This window comes from Pleurodeles waltl, chromosome 4_1 (assembly GCF_031143425.1).
Source record: "Pleurodeles waltl isolate 20211129_DDA chromosome 4_1, aPleWal1.hap1.20221129, whole genome shotgun sequence".
In the NCBI taxonomy this organism is placed as follows: Eukaryota; Metazoa; Chordata; class Amphibia; order Caudata; family Salamandridae; genus Pleurodeles; species Pleurodeles waltl.
Window position 1 is genome coordinate 418,091,070 of NC_090442.1, and position 16,725 is coordinate 418,107,794.

Genomic DNA, 16,725 nt, shown 5'->3' on the forward strand with positions numbered 1-16,725 from the left:
AGCGCCTTGAGATCCTCATGGGTGAGTAGCCGCACTTTACAAATATTGATTGATTGATTGATTGAGACAGACATAACACGCACACCAGAGAGATGCTTTTAAAAATATAACAATATCACATGATAGATATCTGAAGCACCCAATATGAAACCACAAGGGAGAATACATATCACTCAGCAGAGTATGATTCAGCATCCCAGATAGACTTCTGGTTAGAAATGAGGTCTGTCTTAGGCTGGGCTAAATCTCAAGAATACCTACCTAGAATATACAGTGGTAATGATCCTGAGCCTCCCAGGTTGTCACTGGTGTATAGTGTGCGGAGCTTGTAGACAAATATGCTATTTCACACTGAATTCATGGTGAAAATACAACAACACATCTCATCTTACTTTAACATTAACAAGAGGTCAGTCAACACATAAGCAGCCTTGTGGGAAGCGTTATACTTGGTTATTTGGGGGAAGTGTATTGCCAGATGACATGGGATTATGAAGTCCATTTGCAGTTGGGTAAGCAAACTAGAAAGGGATACCAGAACAGAAAAAAAGGAATACATATATTTAGAGATCCAAAGTCATGAAAGATTGTTCGGTATACAGGAGGGGTGAGAAAATTTGGGGCCAGATGTAGTAAGCGTTTTGCATGGCGCAAACTGCGAAAATCGCAGTTTGTGCCATGCAAAACGCGCATCGCGATGCACATTCCCATTTTGCGAGTCGGTACCGACTCGCAAATAGGAAGTGGTGTTCCCTTCCTATTTGCGACTCGCACCGCGATGCAGAATTGCTTTGTGACCGCGGTCGCAAAGCAATTCGCAGTTACCACCAGTGTCACACTGGTGGTAACCCATTCGCAAAAGGGAAGGGGTCCCCATGGGACCCCTTCCCCTTTGTGAATGTTGCCATAAATGTTTTTTCAGAGCAGGCAGTGGTCCAATGGACCACTGCCTACTTTGAAAAACCAAAACCAAATGGTTTCATAATTTTTTTGTATTGCAACTCGTTTTCCTTTAAGGAAAACGGGCTGCAGTACAAAAAAAAAACTGCTTTATTTAAAAAGCAGTCACAGACATGGAGGTCTGCTGTCTCCAGCAGGCCACCATCCCTGTGAGTGCAGGGAATCTCAATATTAATGAGGTGGGTCTTTGCAACCCCATTGAGATTCGCAGACGGTGTCTGAGACACCGTTCTGCATCCAATTTTGCTATTCGGAAATTGCGAGTCGCACCGACTCGCAATTTCCGAATCGCAAAATCGGAATTTGCTACATCTGGCCCTTGGAGAGGAAGCAGACAGGTCAACTATAGGTAACCTAACAACCCTATTTACTGCAGCATAGAAAATAGATCCTTAAAGCATTGGCTATATTTTCTGATGCCACTAAGACCTTTGACTCTGTTGAAGGGCCATTCTTGGATATCAGAAACTATAAAAAGCCACAGGGGCACACAACAGGGATGTCCTCTATCACTGATCCTTTTTGCAATAGTGGCTGAACCACTTGCCAGTCTGCTTAGAGAATTTGATCATAACAGTGGCATGAAATTTGGAAAATCATAGGATTTCACTGTTCTTGCATGTAGGCGACATACCCAGACATTAATCTAAATCCCATATTGAGGGAAACCACAGACTGTAGAAGGTTATCAGGATTGTCTTTAAACTACCCCTGACCAGCGTTACACCAGCACCTAGTCTTGATTATCCTATACATTGGCAAGAGAAACCCATTAGATATTTGATTATACCATATCATTGGTATAGGGAGTTGTTGATAAGAGAAAACTATGGCAAAGACATAGAAAATGTAACTACTCAAACAGAGAAATCAAACAGGGTACCAATAACACTAGCCGGGTGAGTAACTCAGATGAGGATGACCTTTCTACCTAGGCTGCTGTATTGTCTCGAAAATATTCCAATGCCTTGGAACTGTCAATTCTATGATCTCTTGCCAGTTCTCCATGATCATACAGGCTTGAAAGGGACAGCAGCTTGGAAATGCATGCCCTATAGTAAGGGAGGCTCTGCGGCTCCAAATTTTGAAACATATTATTTAATTTGCCCAGCATAATTTGAGCACCATTGGTTCCACAACTCTAGCCTGGTACCGCACTGTGAATTTGAGAAGGGAATTATAGACCAAGTCCCATTAAATATTATGTTTACAGAAAGAAATATATAAGATCCAGGAAATAAATACACATAGCAAACTGTACAATGTGGGCATGGACTAGGTTAGCTGATGTCTGCAAAATTGACACAACATACTCACCGTTAATTCTGTTAAGTGGTAACCCATGCATTGAAGTATTTTCTGAACCAGTAGCTATGAAACTATTTCAATTAAAACACCTAAACACACTGAGAGATGTATACATGAACAAACTAATTATGGTACTGCCAGAATACACTGCCTAGGTGCCTTTGAATTGGATATCCTGTTATTACATAGATTATAAACAGAAGAAATAGGGACGGGGTTAAATCACGGTCCAGCATACACGCCTACCCCACAAAGAGGCTATGTAAATAGAAAGAGTATGCAGTTCCTAAGTGAGGAAAAGAAGGTCAGAGATAACCTGAGACACCAGATCAGAGGATCTTATTGCGCAGGAGCAAAAGTCTTTGCACTCTCAAATGGGTGTCATGCTTCATCATCCAGCAGCTCCTCATTGGGCCTGTGCTGCAAAGCCCAACGGGTACCATTATGGGGCTCTGCTGGAGTTCTTTTGTGTTTTGGCGATGTGAAGAGTGAGGTGCAGTATTCTGTGTGGTGATGTGAGTAGACTGGTGAAAGGTGAAAATAAAAAATAATGAATGGATGACCTAATCTTTTTTAATGTACAGGTACCCTTGTTATAATTAAAAAGTGATATGACGTTGGCCAGAACCAGATACAAAGGTACGAACTGGCTCAGAAAGTGATATGTGAAAAGAAGATCAACGTGTTTCTTGTCTGTTTATTGTCAAAACTGATCAGGGCAATTCATCAGGACTGAAATCCTAACCTACCTGTGAATTTGGACTGCCAAGGAGTGCCAGGGTAATTACAGTCGTACCACAGAGGCGTCCACACCAGTATTTAGTATAGTTTCAGGTTTAAAAACCGACCTGAGAATAAATAGCATGAAAGAATAATATAGACATCTTGTAGCATGGCGCAGAGTATGATAAAGAGCATGCTGGAGAGGGGGCACCTTTAAAGTGCTGGTAGGCCCAAGCCTTACATCAGGGCTTCCTAACACAGTGTATTTATGCAATCCAAAACACAACCACATACATATATGTAACATGACCACAAATCATAGTTCTGGAAATGCGATACCCAACAACAGAACTGCTTGTGTTCAATAATCAAAAGGCTTACCATATTAGGCAGAGTGTAGTACCCCAACATGGGTGGCAGAGGAAATGCTCAATGGTGTTTAAAATACTCTGCAATAAAGGGACAATCAATCAATCAATCAATCAGGAATTTATAAAGCGCACTACTCACCCGTGAGGGTCTCAAGGCTCTGAGGTGGGGGAGGAGAGAGGAGGGAGGTGCTGCTACTGCTCGAACAGCCAGGTCTTGAGAAGTTTCCTGAAGGTAAGGAGGTCTTTGGTCTGACGCAGGTGGGTGGGAAGAGTGTTCCACGTCTTGCCGGCGAGGTGTGAGAATTATCTGCCACCGGTTGTAGTTCTGCAGACGCGTGGGGCACTTGCAAGGGCAAAGTCGGCGGAGCGGAGATACCGGGTCACGGTGTAGAATGAGAGCCATCTGTTGAGGTATTCTGGTCCGGTGTTGTGCAGTGCTTTGTGAGGATGGGTGAGGAGTTTGAAGGTGATTCTCTTGTTGACTGGGAGCCAGTGCAGGTCTCTCAGATGGCCTGTGATGGCCTGTGATGTGGCAGTAGCGGGGGATGTCCAGGATGAGGCGTGCAGAGGCGTTCTGGATGCGTTGCAGCCTCTCCTGCAGTTTGGCCGTGGTTCCTGCGTAGAGGGCATTGCCGTAGTCCAGTTTGCTGCTTACGAGGGCTTGGGTGACTGTTCTTTTGGTTTCAGTGGGGATCCATTTGTAGATCTTTTGGAGCATGCAGAGGGTGTTGGAGCAGGAGGAGGAGATGGCGTTGACTTGCTGGGTCATGGATAATGAGGAATCCAAGATGAATCCTAGGTTGTGTGAGTGGTCGGTGGGAGTCAGAGCGGCTCAGAGAGTGGCAGACCACCAGGAGTCATCCCATGCGGAGGGGGTGGAGCTGAAAAAGAGGACTTCCGTCTTGTCGGAATTGAGTTTGAGGCAGCTGTTCTTCCTCCATTCGGTGATGGCCTTCATTCCTTTGTGGAGGTTGGTCTTGAGGGAGTCCTTGGTGATGGAGAGGATCACCTGGGTGTTGTCGGCATAGGAGATGATGTTGAGGTTGTGGGATCAGGCGGTGTTAGCGAACGAGGCCATGTAGACGTTAAAGTTGGTTGGGCTGAGGGACGAAACCTGGGGTACGCTGCAGATGATTTTGGTGGCCTCTGAGTGGAATGGGGAGGTGGACTCCTTGGGTTCTGCCGTGAGAAAGGAGGTGACCCAGTCCAGGGCTCTGTCACGGATTCCAGCATTGCTGAGGCGTGATTGTAGGGTGTGGTGGCAGACGGTGTTTAACGCGGCTGAGAGGTCCAAGAGGATGAGGGCTGCGGTTTTGCCGTTGTCCTGTATGGTTCTGATGTCATCGGAGGTGGCGATGAGGGCAGTTTCGGTACTTTGGTTGCTGTGGAATCCGGACTGGGAAGGGTCCAGGGTGTAGTTCTCCTCGAGGAAGCGAGTTAGTTGTCTGTTGACAGCCTTCTCAATGACTTTTGCTGGGAAGGGGAGCAGGGGGATAGGCCGGATTATCTTTAGGTCCTTTGGATCCGCCTTGGGTTTTTTGAGGAGGGCGTTGATCTTGGCGTGCTTCCAGCTCTCCAGGATGGTGGCGGGCTCGAAGGAGTTGTTGATGATCTTCCGTAGTAGGGGTGCGATGACGGAGCTTGCTTTGTTGAGGATGTGGTGAGGGCAGGGGTCAGATGGAGAGCCGGAGTCAATGGTGTTCATAATTTCAATGGTGTTGTTGTCTTTGACGGGGGTCCAGGAGAGCAGGAGGTTGGTTAGAAGTGAATCTGTGGTGTTGGTGGTTGCCGGGGGGTCTGGTTGCTGAAGCTGTTGTGGATGTCTGCGATCTTGCGCTAGAAGTAGGAGGCTAGGGAGTCGCAGAGGTCTTGAGATGGAGGGATGTCATTGGCGTTTGAACTGGGTTTGGAGAATTCCTTCACGATGTAGAAGAGCTCCTTGTGCCTGTGTGCATTGTTGATTTGGTCTTTGAAGGCGGTTCTCTTGGTGGTTCCGATGAGTTGGTGGTGTCTGCGGATGGCGTTTTTGAAGGCTGTGTGGTTGTCCAGAGTCTGATCTTGGCGCCACTTTCTTTCGAGTCTACGGCAGGTTTGCTTAGATTTGTGGTGGCTGGCGGTAAACCAGAGGGCCTTTTTGTCAGTGCATCTGTTTGAGGGATTCTTGATTGGGCGAGAGTATTGGTACAGGTGTCGATCCATTGCCTGAAGTTGCGGGCAGCTGTGTCAGTGTCAGTGGTGTCGATGGGTGGATCCGGGAGAGGGTTGCGATAAGTTGGTCTTCGGTGACCTTGTTCCAAATGCGTTGGGGATCCGTTGTGGGTGGTGGTGTGTTGTGGTTTTTTTGAAGGAGAAGTGGATGCAGCGGTTATCTATCCAGTGGAGTTCGGTGGAGTGGAGACGTGATTGCTGATGGAGAAAATAGGGTCGAGTATGTGTCCTGCGGAGAAGGTCAGAGCTGTTTGTGTCCAAGGTTGGAGAGGTTGTCGAGCAGGGTGGTGGTGTTGTTGTAGTTGGTGTTCTTGAGGTGGAAGTTTAAGTCCCCGAGGAATATGTAGTCAGTGGATGCGAGAGCGTACGTGCTGATGACGTTGGTGATGGAGTCACTGAACTGCTGCCGGGCGGCCTTTAGACGAGGGTCCCTCGGAGGTTGGTGTTTGGGTCAGTGTAGATCTGGAAGAGCAGGTGTTCGGCGGTGCTGAGGGTGTCTTTGGTGCTGGTCGTGATCCTGAGGGTGTTCTTTTGGATGATGGCGTTGCCTCCTCCTGGTTTGTTGGAGCGGTCACTGCGTGTGATCTTGTAGCTGTCCGGGATGGCTATGGCGATGTCAGGCACTGAGGAGGGGTTCATCCAGGTCTCGGTCAGGAAGGCGACATCTGGGGAGGCTGAGTCGAGTAAATTCCATACCTCTACTGCGTGCTTGTGGACGGAACGGGTGTGGAGGAGGATGCATCTGAGATGGTTGTGTCCTGCCTTTGTGGGTAGGTCGTTGGCGTGGAAGCTGGTGAAGGTGCAGTTCCAGCACGAGAAGAGGCCGTGGGTGGTCTGCGGGGAGGCTTGAAAGCAGGCTGGAGAGTGGCCGGTGTTGAGGGCGCAGAGGGTGGCGGCTTCATAGTGAAGACATGCATGGCAGCGGTTGGGGGGACGAGAGCCAGGGGTTCTGGCGCTGGGTGCGATCCAGGCACAGACAGGTGCAGACGGGCTTGCATTTGGCGTGGCCGCCATTAAGTACGGAGGTGGGGGGGGAGGAGATGACAGCTGGGAGGCGGGAGTGGGGGTGAAAATTGGTGCAAAAAAAGGGGTGGGGCTGGGGGGCAGCAGCGGCGGGAGTGCAGCGTGAGAGAGAGAGGAGGGGGGTGGGGCCACAGGGGCAGTAGGGGAGAGCGAGAGGGGGGAGAGCGAAGTGAGAGGGATAGAGAGTGGAGTGAGAGAAAAACGGGGAAGAGTGTAACGCAAAGCAAAAGGAGCAAAGGAAAGCAAAGCAGAAAAGAGGAGGAGAGAGGCAGAGGGCAAAAGGAGAAGCAAAAGGAGCACAAAAAGGGACAGACACAGAAGTGAAAGCAGAACAGAGAGCAAAGCAGATAAAAGGAGGAGAGAGGCAGAGGGCAGCCTAGTAGAAAGCAGAGCTCTCCCACTAGACACCAGGGATGAGGTGCAGGCTGAAGCCTGCGGGTGGAGGAGGGCCTCGAACTCCTGACAGGGGTCAGGAGTTCAGAGGAGCGAGGGATGAGGGCTCTACTTACCAGGTGGAGCCACGGGAGGCAGAGCAGTGTACTGACCAGGTCAGTGGTGTTGCTCGACCTACCACGCAGCGGCCGCCATTAAGTAGGGACATCAACATGTTGTAAGTGTCTCACTTGAACCCTGAGTAATTGATGTTGATTGTCCCTTTCTCTTGTACAATTTTAAACTCCATTGAGCATTTTCTCTGCCACCCATGATGGGGCACTACACTCTGGATTCGGTGACTGATTAAAAGATATTAAAAGATTTTATATGTGCAACTCTCACTCTGAGGTCTATGAAACACCACTGCCGAGCATGGGCAGGCTAAGGGAGATATGAGAGCTGCTACACAAATATTTGCAAAAGACAGCAACAAAACAATTCCTAGGCACCTTTATGTGTTTATATTGCATACTATTGATGGACAGAAGGAGGGCTGTAAAAGTAGAGTCTTTGATAAAAAGAACTGATAGTCCCTGTAAAGTCAATCATGCGTGCAATCATTGTAAAAATGACAACGTAGGTGTTGTGCTATGAATGTCTGTCTCCATGAAGATATGAAATAATACATGTGATAACTGGAATAGGTGTTAAAGTTAAAGTTAAAAAATGCAACACACATTTGAGTCTATCTATTTCAGTGTCTATCATCACCTCCAATGGAGAGGGTAACCATTTTGCATCTCCTGACATATTGGGATATTGGATGGGGGATAAATTTTTAATAGGAGTTTTGTTAAGGAGTTACTATATGTGATAGGCAAGCAATGTCATGAGAATCTGTGTTCTTCTCAATCACATCATTATAATTCTGCCCGTCTGCACATATAAATGGCTATGATGTGTATGTGGAACCCAATAAAAATAAAAGTCTATAAAAAGAACCGAGCAGCACCCACCTGGCTCAGTGGCTTATCCACTCTGTGAATCAGGTATGCATCCATCTTGGTTACCTCACTGAGGGCCTGGTAGTTCGCAAAAAAATACAAGCATGTGGTCCCTAGCCTGGGCACCAATGAAACAGGACTGGCCAAAGGATTATGGGAATGCTCAACCAACCCCATGTACAACATATTAGCACCACTGCCTAAATGGACTCTTGGATTCATTTGATCTGACATTCTATAAACCTTGTTCTTCACAGGAAATCTGTCCCCTCTATGTATTTCATGCACACAGACAGATGTCAACCATAGAATCAGTGAAAAAGAGATGGGAAAATGGTCTCAGGACCTCGCTGCAATCTCTTGGCTTCTCATTCATTTACTGAGGTGGCAAGATGCATCCCATCCACAGAACCATCCTTCTTATTACTGTACAGTAGATCATGAAGTGATTCACTGTCTTCCTCAACCTTCTCTCTCTTTGCCAGAATGTTCAGAGTAGGGCTGTACAGGTGATATGGCTTAAGCCAGTTCACTTGGAGCACCATGTTTGGTTCTCGTGTGGCACCTGTGTCTACCGGGTAGGTCACTTCAGGTATGTGCTGCACTACCTTGGATTAGGTAGGTGCTGCCTGGTCATGCCTGCCTGGACCTCTGACCAGGCCTGGCCATTTTGGACCCTGACCTGATGCTCCTGGATGAAGCCTTACAGCCTTGCGTCTGGATTCTGCCTTCTCCATTCTCACTCTCTCTTTCATTTTTGCTTTGTGCTGCTGCACTTTTCACCTGTTTGCCTCTCTTCTCTTTTTCTATTACTCTTGCTTTCTTGCTACCCTTGGACTGTGCGCTTCTTCTCGTTACCACTTTCACTCCCTTACTCTGGCTTTGCTGCTCTTTCTCTCCACAATGCCCCTTTGTCTCACTCTATCTCTCTTATTTTCTTTACCACCTTTTTCACTGCTCACTCCCTACCACTCTCTCAGTCACGCCCTAACTTTTGGTCTATTGGCCTCTCTTTTTCAGTACTCTTGCATTATCTCTTTTGCACCATTGGTCTTGTCTAATTTAACCATGTTTTGACTTTCCGCTCTGTCCTTATTTTCTCTTCTGTTTTCTCTCTTATCTAGACTCTCTGTACCCTTCTCCTTCTCTTTCTTCACCCTCTTCGGTTTCCTTCCTGTGTTTTTCTCATACTGGCTGCTCTCATGTTCCTCCAGTGGACCACCCCTGCTCCTCCTTGCCCTGCCATCCATCCCTCAGTTTTCCTTCACCTTCCCGGAGCTACCTAATGGTGGCTGCAACATGGATGTGCAGCAGATGTGTACAGGGGGCATGCTGCTGGTGTGCTAAAGGCAAGCCCGTCTACACCTGTCCATGCCCTTTCCGCACCCAGTGCCAGGATGCCTTATCCTCCTCCCACCCACCACAGCAGCAAATGTTACTGGCCACAGACCTCCTTGCTCTGATCACTGGACATTCTTCCATGCACTGCTCCAGATCCTCCCCCACTGGCACTGAACCCCCTGTCTACAACTTCCAACCCATTCACCTCATCACACAACCCAGCACGCACAATACCCCTTCACACAGCATCCACCCCACTCTAATGTGCCTCTGAATCAACACCCGCTCACACGTTAGACATGCCATCAAAGTTTGGGATATCCTGCACAACTTTTTCCAGGCCTCCTCTTCCTGAATGAGAGTTGGTTCATCCTGACATTGGCCTCCAACATTTCAGTGTCCATCCCCCTGACTACAAGATACCCAGACAGGACAAGACTCAGCAAACCTGAAAGAGGAGTAGCCTTTGCCTATGAAAAAAACATACACTGCTGTATCACATTTGCAAACTCCAGCAACCACCTCAAACACCTGCATTTCATGCTCAACATCTCTAGCAATACCACCCAGGGAGGGGACCGGCCAGTCCTAGATCCAACTTCGGAAACACCATCACAGACTTTGTCACACCACTGGTGCTAGACTCCAGCACCTTCATCTCCCTCCACAACCTCAACTTCCACCTGGAAGGCTACCCTGACCTGAACACCAACTACAATCCTGGAAGACCTGAACACACTTGGAGTCACCCAACGAGTGAAGTCACTCACCCATATTGCCGGACATCTCCTCAAGCCTGTGTTTACCAATGTCACTGACATCATGGTAGTCAAGTGTGCCCCCTCCCTTGGACCGACCATTCCCTCACCTGATTTGACCTACACCTACCCCACCTAGAGGGTACTGCACCCACCAAAACAACCCAATGCAACTGGATCAATATCTCCGAAGAAACCTGGATAAGAGAATTCTACACCCATTGCCTGCCACACCAAGTCAACCTCTCCTGTAACTTCCACTCCTGGATTATCTCCTGTGCAGACACCCTGCCCACTGTCAAAACCTTTTACCACTTTACAGATCAGACCACAAGCAAGCTGGTACACAGATGACCTATAGCTCGCCAAGCACTACTGCAAACATCTGGAATGCTGTTGGTGACTTACCCACAATGACCACAACAGGAACACTGACAGATCAGCCCTCTATTACTATCACTAGTGTCTCAGATCCATCAAATGCTCAATCTTGACTGAACAGATTGAGAACAGCTACAACAACTCCAAAATAATGAAGGAATTCAATTCACCTACCACTAGCTCCACGACCATCACCCCTTCACAGGAACTCCGCTCCCAGCTCTTTCACTACTTCAGCAACAAAGCCAATACAGTAAACAATTACTTTTCACACCAAATGGATCTCTCCACCCTTACTGCCCTCCAACCTCACCTGCTTGCTCATCGCAAGTATTGCCTAATAAGGGTAGGGTATGCCTCTGTGAGTCACTCTGCCACCATTACTGGTTAAGGACATAAAACAAAACTTTGGCATCATCCCTCTTACCTACTCATTCTAATCACACAGTACACCATGAATCTAAGTTTCAAACGGAGCACCATTCACTCTCTTGCTTTCTGGAAGGTATTGAACTGGATTAAGCTCAAACTGTCTGATCAGAGCTTCCTTCATTCGCTCACAGTTCATGTTCTCATCTCCATTCCTGATGTTCCTTCTATGAGGGAGTGACTCATTAATGCGGCTGCCTTAGAGACATAATTCAAAGCCTGGAGCCTGTAACTGATCTCAAAACTTGCAAACCATTCCAAAATATCCTGGACTTCCATGTACATGGCAGGTACCATTGCTGAGTTGAAGGTAGAGTTGCCTTTACCAGATATAGCTGTCTCTGCTGCCATTCTGAGCTTTTCCTTCTGTAAAGTTATTCTCCCTTTCTTTTGTTTTTTCTTACCTATCCTTTTCCCTTTCCATCGTCCTCTTTCTCACTTTTTCTTTCTTCTTGGGCCCATTCCTCCTGTCTCTCCTGCTGCCCTTCTCTGCTTATGATGAGCTAATCTTACTTTCTCACTCACAAACTCTCTGCCCTTCTTCCCTTCCTCAACCTTAACTTTCTTGATAGCCCGTTGTAAGCTCAGGGCAACCCATTCAAGAAAATATCACCTAGAGTTGGTGAAACTGGTACCCTTGAAGTCGGGTGGTAGCTTCACCAGGAAACCATGGAAAGCAAAGGTGTAGACACTCTGTTTTGGGAAACCACATGAAGCAATTGAGTGGACACACTCTGGGTTTGTCTGAGGAAATACTATGCCAATGGCTAAGAGGACCTGAAACAACAGCACTATCTCCCCTGGATTTCTATAATGGGCAATTACTAGCACCCATCACAGTTTCTTCCCTTCCCCCCAGTTTCTCTAAGAGCTCTTTCCCTATCCTTGTTTCTCGTAGCTCTCCACCATTTCTTGAAACAGATCCCTTAACTGATCTAAGGGTAGGATGTCAACATCTACTCCCACCAGTCTTGTCAGGTAATGCTGTGTTTAAGCTGAACTTATTGTTATATTCAAAAAAGGTTTGAACTGTAATCTGCAGATCCTACTCTGCTTGTTGTGCTGTAAATGATAGGGCCTATGTGAGCCAGGACCACACTGAACACACACAGTACATTAGTATGGACTCTGCCCCAAGCAGCAAGACATCTCTTTCTTTATCTTCGAGGTCGTGCCTGACCTCCAAGTGTGTGTTTCGTCAGACACAGCTGACATGAGGTTGAAACACTAGACCGGTGCATGCCTCCCCACCTTAGTTGTCATCATCCCAGGTGTCCATTCTTGGCACTTCGCGCACCAAGGTTGACTGATCAGTTTTGACTATAGGGGTCATTTTGACCTCGGCTGTCTTTTTCCAAGACCGCCGATGGACCGCCATGCGGAAGACAGCCAGTGGTGGCGGTTTGCCGCTCGGCCTATTATGACCGTTGGCAGCTCTCCGTCCTTTTACGGACGGAGAGCCACCAACAGCCATACTGACGGGCAGGCGGGGAAGTGGAGGTTGCTCCACCTCCACCGCCACGCCAACAGAACCCCGCCCAGCGAATCACGTCCTGTGATTCGGCGTGGCGGTGTTCTGTTGGCGGTGTGGTGTCGGCTGAGCAGCCCCCATGGCTCCCGTCACCTCTCGGAGGATCGTCGGACCAGGTAAGTCGATCGTCTGTGAGGCGAGGGAGGTGGGGGGGTGTTGTGTGTTGTGTGCCTGCATGAGGGTGTGCGTGTGTGTATGTAGAGGGGGTGTGTGAGTGCGTGTATGCTTGCAGGGGTGTTGTGTGTTTGGGAATGAGTGCATGTATGTCTGGAGGTATGTCTGTATGGATGTGTGCGTGTATGTTTGAATGTGGATGTGCGTGTCTGACTGTGTGTGTGGATGTTTGCCTGTATGTCGGTGTGTGTGCATGTATGTGTGTTGGTGGTGCCTGCGTGCGTGTCGTGTGTGTATGAGTGATGTTATGTTGGGGGTCGGGGTGGGGAGGGGGGGTCCTGCCACCTTTGGGGGGTGGCAGGGGTGGTGGGGGGGTAGGGGAGGGAGTCGGTGGGGGAGACCCCTATCAGTGCCAGGGAAGGGATTCCCTGGCACTGATAGTGCTTACCGCCATGGATTTCATGGCGGTTTCAAACCGCATGAAATCCATGGCGGTAAGCCGGGTCAAAATACCGCCGGCGGTATAGTGACAGCCGCCGGGCTGGAGACCCTGGTCTCCAGCCCGGCAGGCGGAACAGAGAACCGGCGGATGACCATGGCGGTAACCGCCATGGTCATAATACAAAAAAAAGACCGCCAGCCTGTTGGCGGTCTTACCGCCGCTTCTCCGCCTTCCGCCAGGGTCATAATGACCCCCAAAGTCTTTTAGCCTGGTGTTAGGGCGAGGATGCAGTCGCAGATAGTTGTGCTGGTTGTATCTTTCTTGCCTCTCAATGGCAGGCGGGGGTGGGGCATTATGTTTGTCTGAAGGGTGACCTGGGGTGAAGCCAGGGTTTTTGGTGAGATCTCCATGTCATCCATAAGATGCTGATGGTAGTCTGCTTTGACCTCTTCAGAAGGTGCTCCTCGGTTTTGTTAGTTTCCACCATCTGTCCTCAATAATGCTGATGCCTGAACTCTCTAGAACCACAAGATTTTATGGGTGATTACATTAGTTCCTTTTGTGATTGTGATCATGGTAGTTCAGCGTTTGGCCACTGTCCATATTCCTCTTTCATAGGGGGTTTGATACTTTCCCTCTTGGTTCCGATCTCAGAGGAATACTGTGTCGCCCTTGCTGATGTCATTGTCCCAGTCTCTCCGGTCAGCTAAAGCAAGATTGTTGCTGTTAGCCCTTTACTGTTGACTGTCTGCAGATTGCAGTTTTGTTAGCCACCACTTGGCCATTGTGGGGAGTAATTGTGGGGAGTATGTCTTTTACTCCTCTTCCCAAAATTAAGGACACAGTAGAACATTTTTTCACGCAATGAGGGCTACTGCTATGTGCTCTCAAGAAGTTGTGTAGTGCGCACTCAGGCTCATCTTGTTGGTCCACGATGATTCTGGGAGTTTTAGCCATGGTTTTCATGAATCTCTCTACATCCCCATTCTCTTGGAGCCGTTGTGGAATGATAAGCTTGTGAATGATGTTGAGGCTCTCTTAATAAGCTTGAAACTGGTGCCCCCAAAAAGGGGGTCCATTGTCCAACCGTACAGTTGTTGCCAGGCCAAGCACTGCAAAGATCTTCCCCATTTTAGACCTTACATTTTCGAAAAACAATTGAAAGAGCCCACCGGAAGCTCAGCCCGGTGCTCTGGCTAGGCGCCCCACCAATCAACCTTAGCGCTCGCCTGTTCAATTACAGAGATCAGGACTCTATTTTGCAGCATATTTGTACTCATGAAACACCAAGATGTGAGAGGCGGAGCATTATGATTTTCCCTGATGATACCTTCAGAGTTCAAGACCTTCGGAAAATGTTCACGTTTGTTAAGAAATGTCTTTGTGATCTGACTTTGAAATATGGATTGCTGTACCTGGCACGCCTCAGAGTGCAACATTACGAAGTTTATTTTTTCTACCACCCTGCGGAGCCTAACAAATGGATGGATGCACTGGATGCACCTCGGGGAGCACCCTCACAGGACCCTCATGGTGGTCCTCCTCCTACCTCACAGTGGCAGACCGGGGCATGGAAGAAATTGGCATGGGGGCCTGGCTGGGGAGCACTGGACTAGTTTTGTGGTGGTCCTTCCGGATGGTTCTTTGGTAGAATACGGCAGTGTCCCAGATTCTGGAAACTCGTATCTTCAGCATTGTGGCGGCAAAGGGGACCTGAGTGACAGCACAGATGCTGGCGTAGGACTCCTCGCAGGAGCACCCTTGGAGTATCTGTATCACTAACCTTTGCCCCATTGGGGCCTTGATTGCTCAGGCACTTCTTACTTCCCTACATTGGAGTACTAAATGCGTCCTTGACAGGGCCAAGGATGCCTCCATCGAAAGACTCAAAACACATATCCTTTATTTGCCATTATACTGTGATTTGTGTCCTATGGCCCCTTATGTTGGGGGTTGGGGGTGGTTATCGGGGAAGTTGACTGCTTACCAGTTGTGGGTGGAATTCCAGTGTTTTGTTGCTGTGGTACACAAATTTCTTGTTATGTTCAAATTTAAAAGTCCCCTAAGGGACATTAGTGGCAGCTGGGAGCCCCCTGGAGGTTGCAAGGAGTTCAGGGGGCTGCAGTTGTGCAGGCTCCGCTGGAGGGCCTTGTTCTTTGTGATTTGGCTCTCGTTGGGCTTGTGCGAGGTTGCACCCCAACAAGTAGACTCTATGACTTTTGAGGCCATTGTCTCATTGGGGAGGGTGGGGCAATGGGTTCTGAGTTTATGCTTGGATCTTTAGGAATTTGGTTGTTTGAACACATTTCCCAGGGGTGGGGGAAATGCCTAGGGCTTTGCTTGGAGGGATACTGTTTGAGGGGGAGGGACTCTTCTCTCTACCGGTTTTACTGAGACGTTGATTGATAGTGAGATGTTGGCGGGGCAGAGTCTCATGGAGGGGATTATGCTGAGGATTTGTTTGCCGGGTGATTACATGGATTCTGACTGGCACTGTGTGCCTTGGAATGTACGAGGTCTGGGACAACCTACAAAACGTAGCAGGATCCTTTCCTACCTAAAGAGGTAGAAGATTGCTCTAGCATTACTACAGGAAACACATACATGGGTTGATTGTATTCATCATTTGCATTGGCGCTGGAGGGGCCAGATCTTTGCTACTTCTTACTACACTTATGCTAGGGGAGTGTTAGTCTGAGTGGCTGCAGGGGTCCCATTTACTGCTTCTGGGGTGCTAACTGACCCTGATGGTCGGTACATGGTAGTGTCTGGAACCCTGGACTCAAGAGCCTTGAGTATTGGTAATGTCTATGCCCCTAACCTGGATGACCCGACTTTCTATGGAGCCCTCTTTCATGCAACTTTGGGACATTTAGCCTCTGACATCATCCTAGCGGGAGACCTGAACTGTGTCCTCAGTCGTGACCTGGACTGTGATCCTCCATAAGCTAATACCAAAGCGGGTTTGACTGGAGCACTTTTAGTAGCGATTCAGGTTCTGGCACTCCGGGATATTTGGAGGGACTGTCACCTCCTAATACACTGCTATTCTTGTTATTCTCCAGCATCCAAAACGTACTGTAGATTTGATTATTGTTTGGCCACCCACCCTCCCACTGGCTTTAGATATTGTAAATGTACCATACCAGGCCAGATACCTCTCCGATCATTCACCCCTACTGTTCTCCATTAGAAATCACAGGAGGCCTCTGTTATGGAGGACGAGGACTGAGGCCTTGACTGACCTAGTGTTTGTACAGTTGGTTGATGGAACTGTCCCTCATTACATTGCTGAAAACTGTCAGAGTGTCTAAAGTCGGTCGATTGAATGGGATGCTCTGAAAGTGGTGGTAAGAGGGGAATGTCTGAAAGTGACTTGTGGCATGAAAGCGTAACTGACGTGAATGCTGGATCTTCATTAGGGCAGCCTAAAACAACTGGAGGAGGAGCTGGTGCGTTCGCCACATAAGCTGAGTGAATGGAAGACTATCAAAAAGGAGTTACTGGAAACGTGGGATAGATTAGACAAATATATCCAGACAATACACAGACAACTATTATGTTGAGGGGGATAGAGCTAGTAGAATGCTTCCACAGTAAATTTCCAAAGAAACTCACGGCCAACATATAGCGGGGGGTAAAAAAACAAAGCTGGTCAGATAGTGCCCTCTCAACACAAGATTGCAGAGGTCTTCACAGTTCATTTAAGTAAGGCTTATGTGCAATCGAGCCCTCCCAGTTCACCTGACCTAGCGGC